Source organism: Lissotriton vulgaris, chromosome 11 (assembly GCF_964263255.1).
Source record: "Lissotriton vulgaris chromosome 11, aLisVul1.2, whole genome shotgun sequence".
In the NCBI taxonomy this organism is placed as follows: Eukaryota; Metazoa; Chordata; class Amphibia; order Caudata; family Salamandridae; genus Lissotriton; species Lissotriton vulgaris.
In genome coordinates this window covers 237712091-237729056 of record NC_141699.1, presented here as the reverse complement: position 1 = coordinate 237729056, position 16966 = coordinate 237712091, and positions in this window count along the sequence as shown.

Below are 16966 nucleotides of genomic sequence, written 5' to 3'. Positions count from 1 at the left end.
AACACGAATTCGCAAATTTCACCCATGCTTAATATTATTATCATTAGTTGTCGTTCTCATTGGTGGCAATTTTTTTTGCTGAAGCTATTGCTGGAAAACTGGCCATATCGGCTGTTTTCTATTAGGTTGAGAATGGAAAGATAATGTAAAATCACTGAAAAAACTATAGGTTTAATAAACATTATAATTAGAAATTAGCATTTAAAAGTTTGAAATTCAGTGAAAAAAACCATAGGTTTCAGGCACGTTATAGTTTGGAAATTATCTTTCAATAAACCTTGGAAATTCACTGAAAAACCAAAGGTTTCAGGGACGTTATAGTTAGAAATTAACATTTAAAAAACCTTTGAAATTCACTGAAAAAACATAGGTTTCAGGGAAGTTATAGGTCTTGAAAATTTCACTCGTACAAAACCATTGAAATTCTGCCGTTATAGTTAGTTGAGCTAACTTTAACTCGCTCCCCCGCAATACAGTGCTGATGACATCACATATTACATCATTCATGACATGGTCAGTGAGATAACTGATGACATCACTAATTACATCTCAAATGACAACACTGATGACATCATCCATGTGAAAATCTGATGCACCTCCTCACACCTTAATAAATACTTTGATACACCCACTCTAAAATACAGACTACCATTTTCAAACAATAGAGACACCAATACCAGTTACCACATACGCACTCACTGATTCCTAGGACTACACACACATCCACTCCTTTACCCATACAGTCACTTATACATGCAGTGACTCATCAAGACAACACTACTATAGGCACTTATACACCTATACAAACACTCACACACCACCACTCATCCAGAGTTACTCACACAGTCCGTTATGCACAGAATCAATCACACTTCTATTTACTCACCTATCTATACTAATATAATAAAGAGAGCACCCAACCCTTTGAGGCAGGTAATCTCAGGAACCACAGCACCAATCACAACACCCAATACAGCGTTGGAAAGGGCAGTTGCAGCTGAAGGATATAGGCTATGCAGATGCCCACCATATACATTTAAAAGGTAAAAGAGCCGTGCCAGCAAAGTAGTCCCTTGTGGGCGTGTCTGCGTTGTGCTGGGGGCATGACAAATGCTGGGGGCGTGTGGTACTTTCCGCCCTTCATGCCATGTCTCAAATCGTGTGCTGTGGGCGTGTGCTGTGGGCGTGGGCGTGTGCGGGGCGCTGGATTACGGAAAAAAAAGCGAGCGTTGTGCCCAATATTTCATTGTTTTTTCTTCCCAGGTTCTGTACATTCCAGCTGCGGGTGTCCACCCTGCTCCCTTTAAATACCCCTTCACCCCATAATCACAACCCACCCTTACTCCTTAAAATACCCCAACACTCTTAACCACTAACCCATCTTACCCTATAAATATACCCTGTACCCCAAAACCCAAACCTATCCCTAAACCCTAAAAATACCCCTGTACCCCAAACCGAAATCTAGCCCTGAACCCTAAAAATACCCCTGTACCCCAAAACCCAAACCTACCCCTGAACCCTAAAAATACCCCAATACCCCAAAACCCAAACCTAGCCCTGAACCCTAAAAATACCCCTGTAGCACAAAACCCATACCTATCCCTAAACCCTAAAACTAACCCTGTACCCCATAACCCAAAACAATATCTGAACCCTTAAAATACCCAAACACCCCAAAACATATACCTCAATACCCCAAAACATATACCCCTATACCCAAACTTACCTTATCCAAACATTTTTTTAAAAAACGTGCTTTTACCATTCATGCATTTACAACGAATTTCATTGTAAATGTATGGGTGGTAAAAGCATATAAAATGTAATGCCATGCGTTATAATGGCATTGCGATGTACTTTCGTAATGAAAGTATGCGGAGTGATGGTATGCGGAAAGAAAGTTGCGGAATAATAGGTGTTTACCCTCCCCCGGTAAGTACATTGGTGGCACGGCAGTCCACATCTCCAGCAACATACTCATATTTTTTCACCACCGATTTGAAAAATGCACAGGTCTCTCTCATTAATGGCCAGCACCAACATACACTTTTCGACACACCTCCCGCCACAAGTTCTAGAATTGTGAACTTTAGAGCTGGGGAGCTACGTTCGAATCTCGGCATCAGTTCAACATCCTGTGATTCCAGGCAAATCGCTTTGTCTCCTCCGTGCCTACCACAAATGAATGTGTTCTTCTGTAATGTAAATTGTGCTCATGCCATGTTGTCGATTTCGCGCTATTTAATATTGCAAGGAAAAATAAAGTAGGGAAACTCAAGTTCACACACTACTGAATGCGTACTCTTAAGTGCATCAGCAGTGTACTGTGTATTGGAGCGTTTCACAGGCCTGCCACAGATAAGAAATGCTATCAAACCGAAATCCTACAAAACAATATACTACTTGCCGGCAACAATTCATACCCGGACAACGTCTGGACGGGCTGCTAGTACAGTTATACACACACTAACTCACTTATTCATACAGATACTAACATATACTTATTCTCTTATACAATCACTGATACAAGTACCTACTCATTCATATAGCCACTCTCACATTCACTGACTCTCACGTATAGTCATTTATATACTCTAACTCTCACATACACTGCCTTTTACATATGTAGTTACTTGGACATGTAGCACTGAGTTATTCATTCACTCACCAACACACAGAGACACACACTCACCCACCCATACAGCTGTTTCCACATGCACTATTGAACCCATACAACCAGTGAATTAATCACTCACACATCTATGCACAGAGTCACATACCTCCCACCCACCCACACACACACTCAGGCAACCATACAAATACAAATGTCTGTATTACACCCATACAAATACAGACTAATACAGGCATTCACACAGTTAAGTCACTAACCCCACATCTTCCAGTAAGACACATTTAATCACTTACTTATACAGTCAGTCATGCACCTACTAAATCCTTCATCCAGACACTTATACACCCACTCATTCTTCAATACAACTTGGCCAATATATATATAAAACATATTTAAACTTTAAAGAAACATACAGTCACTGGATGATGCAATCAGTGTTGTTATCAGTGCTGTCATTTGAGATAAATGTCATCAGTGATGTCATCAGTGATGTCACTGACCATGTCATGAATGATGTAATATGTGACATCATCAGCAGTGCATTGTGGGGGCGCGAGTTATAGTTAGCTCAACTAACTAGAACGGAAGACTTTCTCTAGTTTTGTACAAGTGAAATGTCCAACTAACTATATATATATATATATATATATGTATATATATATATATATCATGCTCCTTTCGTATGCCAGAAGCGGGGCACTTTGTGGTCGGGTGCCAAATTTGCGGTGGCGTCCCGCAACCAATAACCAGGACACAATTACCTTGTCCCACAAGGAAATGAACGGCACTCAGGGGGATTTGTTTTTCGGCAGTAGTTTTATTCAAACAGACGCGTTTCGGATAAGGTCCTTTCATCAGTGTTGGTACAAGTATACATTTGTGGCCACCATTTTAAAGGAAGCACATTACATGTGGTAATCAACAAGGGACTAACGCGCCAGCCGTTTTTGCTGGGGCCATCTTTAAAAAGAAAAAACAAATAGAGTTTGTAAATAGTAGCATCATTGGTGGAAATCAGTTACAATACCGACATCTCACCAAAACATTTTAAGTGATGCGATTAGTTTTGTACATGATCTTGCTGTGGATCGGCAATTGCAACCTTTTTAAGCCGGTTGCCAAAGGCTAATTCCCTTGCTACCCATACAGTTTTTGCAGTGTATCGGCTTAAAAATCCTGCTTCTCCTAATCTGCTTAGAGAAAAAGAAACTATATTCATTACACAAATGTATAAAGAACATTCATATATATACAGTGATTTTTGATTTCATCATTAATTACCGATTTTCATTACATCCTTATTTACCAAGATGGACTACCATCTCCTCCCCACTATTCAAACCATTGGGTGACTTGGGCCCCATGTCAATGATATAGCGAGACTCTAACCTCCTTAGTTTTAGAACTCTATCTCCACCTCTCACATGTGCCGGTACACAGTCTAAGCAGAAATATTTTGGCAGATCCCTGTCACTGTTGTGTTTTCCTGAAAAATAACACGCCACTTGGTAGCTGAAATCTTTTTTGTTACAATATTTGCATTTGGAAACAAATTGGAAAGTTTGTTGGCCATGTTCGGTTAAATTTTCCAATTCTTATATCTTGAAGAATTGTTCCATATTCAACATCATTTGCTTGTCGCATATTTGTAGTAAGTTCCTTATACTGAAAATGTGACCAAATGTTTACATTGCCAATACTCCCCAAAGACTTTCTAGTATCTTCATGTACCAGTGTTTTGAACACTGGCAGTCCTTTTACAGGAGTAAGTTGTAGAAGATCTCCAAAAACTATGAGGTGTTTTCCTCCGAATAATACGTCATACTCTGTTTTAAGAATTTGCTGCATTCTTAAATGCACAAAGGTAAGCATTAAGTTTGTGACCATGCTTACCTCATCAATAATGAGAAGCTTCATTTTCCTCAACACTCTTGAAACTTCACAAGAAGCTTCTCCAGATAGCTTGTGGTATTGTAATGTGTTGTCATGCTCTACTGGTAGCATTAATAAACAATGTAAAGTGATTCCTTTAATATTGTGAGCTGCTAATCCAGTTGGAGCAGTGACAACACAAGACAAATGCGACTCAGTTCTTTTTTGTGAAAAACTTGTGATTACTTAAAATTAAAAAACGTATTCCTGTTCCAGCTTGTCTACTCACATACATGCGGATAAGTTCAAATGATGAGCAAGAACACTCTGTCTTCTCATGAAGAAATCCATGGTCAATCTGTTCTCTCACTTGCTCAAATATTTCTTTCTGCTCAAGATTTAGTTGTTCTTCCAAGTTTCCTAAGTTTGTTAGATCTTCTTGACCTTGATACATTATTGTTTCCACCTCTTCCATAGCAGTTTCTGCTTCATTTAGAACAATTGGTTCTCCTAATGGGTCCTGACTCAATGGAGCAGAAGTTTGACTGTCCTGAGAACTGTCTCTAGCAATCTCAGCTGCAATTGTAGCTTCTTGCTCAATTTCGTCATTCAACATTTTGACATAATTAGCAAAAAAACAGGACATTCTATAGTATCTTTAGTTGCACGGAAGGAATCTTCATAGCTCTCAAAATCTCCAAGTAATTGCAATTCTGAACGCCATGGTTTGAAAACTTGCTAAAGAGCTAAATAGTAAAATTCCCTTTTGTCAGGAGTTTCGCAACTGAGTTTACGGTGATTAATCAAATGTCCTTGTGTTTGTTTCACCAGACATCCTTCAGTACCAATAATGGCATATATACCAATATGAATGTTTTCGGTAATATTCCGTTTAAAAATATAGTTTTGCAGCACTTCATAGAGACAAATGTTCTCAAGATGATGACTTCTATTTGGATAATATGTATCTAACATATTTGTTTTCACAATATCTGTACTTTCTGGCTCTTTTTCAGCTAAATATTCAATATCTTGTACAGATTTAAGAACTTGGTTTCGTGTTGCAGCAAGACCTAGACTCACCCAAATGATTCTTCTAGATTTAGAGTACAGAATTGCAGATGATAAGCGATCCGAGCATTCATACGCTCCAATTTCTCGATGAGATAACATCTTCAAACTGTAAGTGTATAATTTCTTACTTAGACTCTTCTCATGAGAAATCTCTTCCCACATTTCCTTCAATTCCGTCTTTTCTGACTTTGTTATGTACGATGTCACATATCGAGCAAAAGCAATGGAATTGTCTGCAACATATTGAATATCCATATTAGCATTCCACATAACAAAATGACAGAATGAGTTATAGTCATTTATGTATTTTCTTCTTAAGTTGTAGTTATTTTTTGGAGACTTTCTTGTGATATTATGTCGCAAAGATGACATCAAACTGTTCACTCTTCCTTTCGATATTACAGGTCAAGGAAATGCAAAACGGCATTTGTATTTTGTCCCAATGCATTTCAAGCGAATAGCTCTTTATTTATTTATTTATTTTTACAATTTATACAGCGCAAACAAATGCCCGTAGGCGTCTCGGCGCTAGAAACTGTGCATGGAGTTCCCAAGAGGCTAAATCGGCAGCTATTCTTGACCAAACAGCCAAGTCTTTATTTTTCTGTGAAATTGCATCAGGGACTGACTTTCTCTAATGGCTACTGGCAGAGAATTCCACAATCTGGGAGCAGCCACCAAGAAGCGCAGATCGCCCCAAGTGACTGTTTTGGTTCGTGGTCCATTGCTTCTCCTCGCTAACTCGGCGTGTCATGCCGAGTTAGCGAGGAGAAGCAGTGGAATCTTGCACCGGCTTGATAGTAACAGTGACTCATTCAAGATAAAGGAAATCCCCTGATGAAGAGCTTTTCGCTTGAAATGCATTATGACAAAATACCATGCTAAATGAATTGTAAAAAAATTGTGAAATGAAATACAAAGAATGAAAAACTCGCTAACAAGAAACGTTTGGAAATGACAATAAAATTTGCAAACACGAGTTGAAAACATTGTGTAATAAATGAGTGAAAGATAAAAGGAGTGCTAGGAAGGAGTGGTCCCTGTGACACAGGAAGCACATGTCAAAGTAGTTTCACACAAGACCATATCTTGAGAAATAATGAATGAAAATGACTTATTTATGATTTCATTGGTCTGGTCATCTGGGATGTGAACATCTCCTTGGTGTGGCATTGATAGAGTAAAAATAGAGAATACAGGAGACTGGTTAGCAACTATGTGAAGATCAGCTGTTCTAAGAGCTATAAATATTGAGAGGTGGTGTTTCCACCATACGAAGATGAGAAGAAGAATGTGGAGATTAGGAGGTTGGTGAAAATTGATAGCATTGCTGAGTGGGTAGAGTGTATTGAACATTGAGGTTATTACCAGAGGATGAGATGAATTCAAGCATTTACCCAATCACATTTTTGTTTTTCTAATTGATGAGCAGATGTTTAGAATAGATTAAAAATAACATAGCAGGAAAATTAGCATAGCTAACAAACTAATAACTACTGTTCTTTGTGTGAAGCAACTTAAGCAATACAAGACTTGGGAAGTTCACAAGCAAAGGAGTGCAAACCCTCAGATCCTAGGCAAAAGAAGGAGAATTCCAAAACTGTATACATTCAATTTTTGGCTATGCAACTCACATTTGTACCAGCCACAAGGAGTTCAAAACAGACCTTCTCCAATGACGGATTTCAAAGCAAAAATAGTACCAATGAGGAGAAGGGACCCTTTTCAAATGTTCTGCTAGTGCATCTGTCATCCTCACTAGGTGTATGCTTGGATGAAACCATAATATCCTCAAAGACTTCTACTTCTAAACCTACTCAGAACAGCAGAATGTAAAGGAATCCGAAATGGAGGTATGGCCATGATAATAGACCCAGGTAATTTGTAATTAGCAAAACGGGGGAATCCAAGTGCTATTTCTATAAAAACAACTGATGTGACTGCATTTCAATCATGCCTTGTTCTAACTATGAAGCTGGAAAAGATGCAATTATTCCGCCATGTTATTCAAAGGGGTGGTTCTCCATTTTCATCATGGGCATCACATTCTTCCTCTTCGCCACAGTATAAAGAGGACTCATCTAGAAAATCTAGGGACAAATTTAACTTCACTTAATCCACACAATTCTGATATTATGTAGAAAGGTCATTCATTTGGTAGATGTCAGCATATCTGTTCCTAGTTAGATGAGTTCCCACTCATATTTCAAATCAGCCCTGGAGGACAGGGAAATAGGCTGGGATTCTTTACTTTACCGACCATGCTTGCAGTCTTAAATAGCCAACCATTCACTGAAAAGAAGATAGAGAAATAAACCATATAACAACAAATGTGAAACAACTAAATCTGCTTTGTGCATATAGTTGGTACTCCTATCTGCATGTTAACTATTTATAGCCTTGTATTGGAGGAGGGCATTACATTTTATCATTAAGCATGACATGAACGTTATTTCTTTACAGTAATTACTGTGCCGTCTCCCGGACTAGTGAATTATATAAAATTCCTGTCATCAAATGTCTTCCCCATATGCACACAGTTTATCTTTTGGCATTGGGAGGCTTACATATAGAGTTTTCATGACCTGTTGGATAGGTATATTGGAAGCAGGCAACAATAAAAAAATTTAAAGGGTACCTCACAAAATGCTGCTCACTATCCTAGAAGGAAGGTTCTGATCCACAGAATTATGTTGTTACTTTTTCATTCTTTTTGTCGGTACATATTACCCTAATGATAATAATCTTGATATCTTCTGCTCATAGACTTGTCTTTTTTATCAGGTTTTCTATGTCTCCGTGCTTTATAAAGGATTGTTATTTATTGAGACACCTGTGACATGAAATATATATCCTAAAGGTATATTTAGAAATTAAGGTATACTTTGACATTACAGAACAAATACAGCCTTGCATAACTTTGAGGCAAAGCTTTACAACATTAGTAAATTCATAATGACAATCATGTCCTTCTATAAACTTTTACATGGAAATACCTCATTTTAACTGCAGCAACACTCAACAGACTGAGTGTACGTCAGTAGAGGATCACAATCCTTTTAGCGTTTTGCAGGATAATATGGAGGAGGCAGTTGGTGTGTCTGCTTCACCGTGTGGAGCGTCTTCTAACATCTCCCGCTCAAGTTCGAAGTAAAGCACTAAGATACCCTCCACTTCTACTCCTTCTGGCAAAAGATTAAAGGCAAATTCTCTTCCACCTCTAAATACCTCTACTCCAATCTCCATGGAGCTTCTGTTAGAAGAAATATGCTCCCTCAAACCATACACGATAGAAACAAACTCCCGCTTTTAAAGCCTGGAGGATATTTGGTTGAATACTGAACAAAAGGTTGTGGATCTTGAACAACGTGTCGATTCTGTTCAGGCAGTCACTGATCAAGTCCCATGCATGCAAAGAGAAATATAACAACTTGAGCAACAAATTGAAAACGTGGAAAATCATAATAGGCGTAACAATTTACGCATTTATGGCCTTGCTGAAGGACTTGAAGGTTCAGATCCTTTGTCATTTTTTCAAATGTTTGTGCCAACACTACTTGGTTTTCCTGAACATCCTCAATTGAATATTCAATATAATATATATAATATTCAATTCAATATTCAGCGCATTGCCTGTGCCAGAGTCCTCATTTTTCCTCATCATCTACCACCTCCACAAAACCCAGAGGAGTTATCTTGTACTTTCTAGAATATACTGACCTGCTTAAAGTTCTCCACGCTGCCAAACAAAAAGAAAAATATCCTGGAATGGTTCAAATCTTTTCTATGTACAGGTCTATGCTAAGGCAACTGCAGATTGTCAAAAGAAATTTATAGACATGAGACCTGCCCTCCGCTCTCTCAATGCTAGATATGGTTTATTTCATCTGTGTTTGTTCAAGGTGACCTATAACAATAAGACAACAAACTATGAATATCCAGCTCTCCTTCAGCATTTTTTGAACACTTATAGAGATGATGCCATGGACACTTCTTGGCAATATTCTCTTTGATTTTGTCAAAAGGTTTTTTTTATACAAGTTGTTTTTTATCCTCATTCCTGATGTACTGTGTTTTGTCATAATTACTTTCGTTAACATCTTTCTCTCTCTTTTTATTAGCTGCAGTTTTGTGGTCCTTTGATTTATGTCTCCTTCACTATTCCTGGAGGATTTTCCCCGTCCGTGTCTCCTTCCGAAGTCTTCCGTCCAGGGTGCTGCCCTCCCAATGTGGCCTCACCCTCCCCGCTCTCATTGTTTTCTTGTGGTATGTCCTTTTTTACTTATCTTATTTGTTTCCTGTATCTCGCTCTGTTCTCTCTCCTTCCTTGTATTCCTACCTTTTGTTCTCTTCCTCTTTTTATTCATACTTAATTGCTTTTCTCCGATCACTATCTTCTCTTCTGTTTCAGCCTTGCCTTTATATTTATATATGCATTCCTTTATCATTTTTCCTCTTCATAACAGTATTTTTACGATTTTCACTGTTTACTTATAAGATTTTCATGTAAAAATTACTCGTTATTTTTAGAGTTATTACTTGGAACGTTAAGGAATAAATAATCCTATAAAAAGACAAAGGGTGTTAACCCAATTATCTAAATTGAAAGTAGATATTGCATTAATTCAAGAAACTCATTTGTCTGACACTGAATCAATCAATCAATCAATCATAGTATTTGTATAGCCCGCTACTCACCTGGGAGGGTCTCAAGGCGCTGGGGGAGAGTGGTCCGTTACTGCTCGAAAAGCCAGGTCTTGAGTTGCTTCCTGAATGTGAGATGGTCCTGGGTTCGCCGAAGGTGGGTGGGGAGGGTGTTCCATGACTTGGCTGCCAGGTAGGAGAAGGATCTTCCTCCGACGGTGGCTCTGCGGATGCGTGGAATGGTGGCGAGGGCGAGGTTGGTTGATCGTAGCAGGCGGGTGGGCGTGTAGAAGGTCAGTATGCTGTTGAGATACATGGGGCCCAGGTGGTGAGGTGCTTTGTGTGTGTGGGTGAGGAGTCTGAACGTGATCCTCTTGTTGACAGGGAGCCAGTGCAGGTCTCTCAGGTGGCTGGAGATGTGGCTATGTCTTGGTATGTCCAGGACGAGTCATGTGGAGGCGTTCTGGATGCATTGGAGCCTTTTCTGAAGTTTGGCTGTGGTTCAGGCGTAGAGGGTCTTTCCGTAGTTGAGTCGGCTGGTGACGAGTGCCTGTGTGACCGTCTTCCTGGTTTCGGAGGGGATCCATCGGAAGATCTTACGGAGCATTCGTAAGATTCAAAGTTGAAAAGATGTTGGGTGGCCAATGTTTTTTTCCTCCCCAGCCCTAGGTAAGAAGAATGGAGGCTCTATTCTGTGTCACAAGACGTTTCATATCTCAGTAATTCATCAAGAGTCAGACTCAGAATATCGCTGGGTACTTCTTAAATTACTCATTAATCAGATTCCTATAGTACTTTTTAAGGTATATATTCACCAGTTAATGTTGACAATGTATTCTGGATTCATATTTCTGAAAAACGTCTTTTATTTGATGATGAATATATAGTTTTGGGTGGAGATTGTAACCAAGTAATTGATCCTATATTAGATAGACATTCCTCAGTGAGATTTGTTAATACTAAGATGCATGCACAATTTTCCTCTGCCATCTGTTGTAAATCATTAGTTTTCATATGGAGACTTTGCAACCCTGATCTTTGAGAATATACCTTCTATTCCCCTCCCCATCATTCTCAATCCAGAATTGAATACCTTTTTCTTATTAAATCCCTATCTCAGCAATCCCTAAGTTCCGAAATTGGTTCCATTTTGATTTCAGATCATACCCGTTTATGTTGATTTTGAATTACTTCCTTTTACTCCTCATGCCGTTAGATGGTGTTTTAATAACTCCTTACTGTCTGATCCAACTTTTTCAGGCCAATTCAACACCTTTGTGTCAGAGTTCTTTTTCTTAAATCACTCCATCTGCCTCTCCTGTAATCATCTGGGATGCTTTCAAAGCTTAAGCAAGGGGTTTTATGATGAATTTTGTTTCTAAGAAAAAGAAAGCTTTTGAGACCCAGTCTATTCAGATGCTTACCAAGATTAAACAACTTGAACTCGCTTATTACAATTCATCCACTGAATCATCCTTAAAGAATCTTATTGATGCAAAATTCCCCTTTAATAAATTATCTACAGAAGCTGCATCATCATATCTCTTAAGAAGTAGCTCTCGGTATTAAGGCGGCCAAAATAAAATGGGAAAATTACTAGCGCACTACCTTAAAATAATAATACGTGATCGGACTAAGATAAAATCCATCCGAGACCCTGCTGGCAAATTATTATTTAAAGACAGTGATATCCTGAATGAATTTGTCTCCTTTTAGAAAAAGTTATATACTCCTGAACAACAACCTTCCTCATCTGATTTATCTTCTTATTTTCATTCTCTTAATCCTCCTTCCTCCTCTCATATTGATTTTAGTTCTCTAGATAAAGATATTACTTTAGCAGAAATCACTCATGCAGTCTCAATATTGAAATGAGGGAAAGCTCCTGGTCCTGATGGATTTACTATTGAATTCAATGCTTTTTTTGCCACTTTACTTCTTCCTAATCTTTTAAATCTTTTTAACTCGTTCATTGCAACAGATTCCTCTTCTGGCTCCTTTCAGCAAGCAGTGATTTGTTTAATACTTAAAGATAATAAGGACCCGTGTATTTGAAAGAATGATCGTCTCATTTCTCTAGTCAATCTTGATTAATAGATATTTGGAAAAATTCTAGCTCTTTATATTGATCCTATTTTGCCCTATCTTATTGGCTCTGAACAATCAGGTTTTGTAAAAGGTCGTTGTCCTCCGATAATTCCAGAGTTTTTTTTAATATCCTTGGTAAAGCAGCGTCTCTTGATTATCCCATTGCTGGCATAGCTTTAGATGCAGAAAAAGCTTTTGACAGGATTGGGTGGGACTTTATGTTTAAAACTTTGTATTGGATAGGATTACCCCCAAAATTAATCTCCCTTATTTCCTTATTATATTCTGGTCCTAAAGCATTTATTTTCGCAAAAAGCAAGATTTCAGAATATTTTCCACTTTTCAGGTGATTTCGGCAAGGTTGTCCACTATCTCCTCTCTTATGTATAATTCCATTAGAACCCTTTTTAACTAAGATCAGGATCCTTTGATTTCTGGTTTTCAACTAGACAAGGTTCAGGTCAAACTGTCTGTATATGCAGATGACTTTCTTTTATAGTGTTCCAATCCGGCTATTTCAATTTCTTCCTTCCTTAGTCAGATGGACTCTTTTTCCCAATTATCTGGATATCGTCTTAATTCAGACAAATGTGAGATCCTGCCCCTTAATTTGACGTGCCTTAAACATGATTCTATACTTACCGTTTTTTCTTGGCAACCTTCTTAAATAAAATACTTAGGCCTATGGTTCTCTTCTAACATCTCTGAAACTTTCAATTTGAAATTTGAACACATTACCAAAACGTTATCTATATAGAGCGTTGGCACCCACTTTTTCTCTCCTGGTGGGGCAGACTAGATTCCATAAAAATGATGCTTTCTCCTCTGATTTTGTACATCCTTTCCAAGATCCCTGTTCATATTCCTAGTTTATACTTTAAGAAAATTGATTCCATGCTAAAAAAAAATCACTTGAAAGGTAAATCCCCTCTTATCGCCCCATCCTCTTTGAAGGCAGATAAGTCTTCTGGTGGTCTTAAATTTCCTGATTTGAAATCCTATCATTCCGCATTTTCTTCAAAACAATCATCTCGTTGGCTCTCCACTGATCATGCAATTCATCCTCCTATTTGGCTGTCTATAGAAAAAATTCTCATATCTCCTTTTGATTTCAAGGAGTTCCTTGATTTTACTAACAATATCGCCTCTTTCCGTCCTCCAGTTATCTCCCATACATGTAACCTTCTTACTCCACTATTACCATTCTCATATCCTTCTTGTTCTTCCCTGGATCAACAACCCATTTGGCATAATAATTTAATACTTATGAAAAATCGTACCATTTACTGGAAATCTTGGAGACTCAGGGATTGTTTTGGATATCTCAATTGTTACAGAATAATGTAACCTTATCCTTTTTTGATCTCCAAAAGAAATGTTCACTTTTGTCGTCTTTCAAAACACAACATGCCCTTTTATTACCTTCGCTTACTCAATACCTTAACTCCCTAACATCCGCTCCTGACTTACCTTCTAGATGTTCCACTCTTTTTCTCTTATTATCCTCTTTGCCTTCAGCTTCCTCTTTGTATAAATGTTTACTTCTTTCTTCAGGTAGGGACAAATCGAAGGCTGAATTGGGTTGGGAGAAGGATCTTGCAGAATGCTGGTAAACCCTCTTTTGGGATAAATTGCGGCTAAAAATACATAGAACTTCCTGAGCTGCTAATACTTCTCAAACTCTTTATTTTGTTTACCAACGCCTTTTATTTAACCCTGATAAATCGGCTTCTTTTTCTTTCGATTCTCAACCTTCTTGCTGGTCTTACCCTTGCACTAATGCTGACCTGAAAGTTATGCTTTTTGATTTTCCCTCTATCTCTCATTTTCGGCAATTAGTTTGGTTTCAAATTAACAAAATCTTTAAAACGAATGTCCCTTTTTCTCTTTCTACAGTATTCTTAGGCTCCCTGTCTCCCCTGTAGCCCCAATTTCCATTGAATTTTAAATTAAAAGATTTACAACTTGCAGTATCCCTTTATTTAATAACGTCCAATTGGAAGCAGGCAGATAACGTCAAATTTAGAGCTTGGTGGAACGCCGCCTGCTCTCATCACAGACTAGATACCAACTACATTTCTCCTATCTCTTTATTCATTACAAGAGACCTTTTGTGGCTCCCATTAACTACTTACTTAACTCGGAATACCCCTTCTACTGTTATACTGGTTAACACTGCAGATGAAGCCTGCAAACCTCCCTCAGGCATTATGTTGTCTTTCTGTTCTCTCATTATTTTATTTTATCATATTACCCCTTTATGTTGTATTGCATCACAATATGATTCTTTATATCTTAATTGTTTGCATTCAGTGAATCATTTGCAATTGCTTTTTTCTCTCTGTTTCTAGTGATATAAAATGTAGTAATTTGTTTTCCCTTTCTCCGAAGTCCCTTTCTCCGCTCCTTCACCCCCCTTTTTAGTTCCATACAGTAAGTTTTTGATAATAGGAGTATATATATTTTTCTCATCTGATTAAGATTGCATAATAAACTTTAAAAAAAGAACAATAACTCACCACTCTACCATGCACTGTGCTCCCACAAAAGATGTGATATGGCATGTCACAACGGCTATTTTAAATATTATTCTTTTACATAGTATAAGTGATATAATATAAACATGTACAAGTAAGGCATGGAGATGACGTGGGTTATAGTTCATGTAGTGTGAGTACTGTGTTAAATACATTGTGTATGGAGTTGCATGAGTTATAATAGTTTGAAGGTGTTTCAAAAACTATTAATGAAGGGTATATGTTTCCAATTTAAAATCGTTGTGCATTTAAGTTTAGTTGATAGTAAAGAACAAATAAAGTGATATTAATTTAAAACAAAAAAAAAGATGAGTTGTGTTGTATTCCTACATGATGTCATTCCTAGAACTTTTACATGTCATGTAGAATGCTTCTGTGTCAGCAGCCATTCTGTTCTTGGACCTAGCTGTGTCAACTGCTCTTCTCTTCTTGTGGATGTCAAGTTGTCATTTCCTTTATTAAAACTACTTGCTACCTACCTACGCGTTGGTTCTTCACTACATAATTTCTGGCGACGACTGGGTAAAATACAGCTACTAGCAAGAAGGATTTCATGACAACGTTCACGTTTCATTTTTATGAAAATTTCTAAGACTGCCTTTCTACTTTGAAACACTGCCGACGTTTTCATCGTTGTGCCCTGGACTAATCATCTTTTGTACTCTAACCGTGAGTTTTCTGTGATTTTGTTCTAACGTAGTAAAGGTAGTCATTCCTACCGTGTTCCGATTTCCGTTAGACGCATCCTTCAAATTGTGTGGAACTCTGTCTCGCACATTTCTGCACCCGCTGCGTCTTGGCAACACGGAGGAATCTCCATTGCTGTGCCTAGCAACGCGGAAGAGCTCCCGCTTCTACGTTGAGGTCTGCACTCGTCTATGACGGCGCTTCATTCCGGATATCAGATGCATCCTGGGTAATACCCTTTCAACCCTGCTACGTCCTACGTCTACAACGTGCCGCCATTTTGTTTATTTACTTCGTGATTCGAAAAAGCAAATCTCATGAAGCAATTCTTCCTCTCATCACCACTTCGTCATTTTGCCTCGTTTTTCAACCGGATTAATTATTTGGCACTCTACTAACAATAAGGTACTTGAATCCGTGTATTGTTTTCATTTTTTTATTTTATTTTCATGTCAAATTTATTCTCTTAAAAAAAAAAAAAAATTACAAGCATGTCTAACATCTCTGCTCCACCTCATTTCTTACAAATTGCTGGTGATACAAACATTGAATGGGATCTAGGGCACCCAATTTTCTTAGCTTATGTTGATGTCTTAGAAAAAGATGGGTGTTCAGCCAAACGGAAGTTAGCTCTTCTCAGACATTGTCTTGGTGGAGCTGGTATTAAAGAATTTGACAATCTTCCACCAATTGATGATGCTGGAGATATGGATGTTTTTGAGAAAGCTTGTACTCAGATGAAAATTCGCTTCGGAAGGAAGATAAATACTGTTATGGAACGTTTCAAATTTTATTCCCGCGTCCAGAAACAGGATGAATCTATTGAGGATTATGTCTCTGCCTTACGATCTTTGGCTTGTTCGTGTGCTTTTGAAACCATTTCTTACGAACAAGTCCTCAGAGATCAGATAATGATGCGCACCAAAAGTAAGAAAATCCAAGAAAGACTTTGGTTGGGTACAGAATCTTCTTTGAGCGCTGTTATCAACATTGCTAAAGGCATTGAGCAATCCGAATTATTTGTTTCGGAAATCAGAGGTCAAACATCCAAGCCTCAAGTTCCTGAGACTGAAGTTTCGTTGGTGAAAAGTCAAAACACTTCATTTAATTTAAATAGGGTACCTCCTAGAAAGGACTATGAAAGGAAAGTCCCTGAAAATAAGAATATTGTTGATAATAAGTTTTCTTACAGGAAAAATGTTTATTGTTACAGATGTGGCAGTTCTAACCATTTAGGAAATTACAGGGGATGTCCAGCTTGGGATAGAGTTTGTGTCAAATGTAAAAGGAAAGGGCATTTTGCTAATGTTTGTCGCTCTTCCCAAAGGGTCAATTATATTTCTCAGGAAGAGGAAGAAGTTTTACATAGTTTCAATTGCATTTTATCTGTGGATGATTCTGAGCAGAAGGAGTTTCCCTCCTACACTAT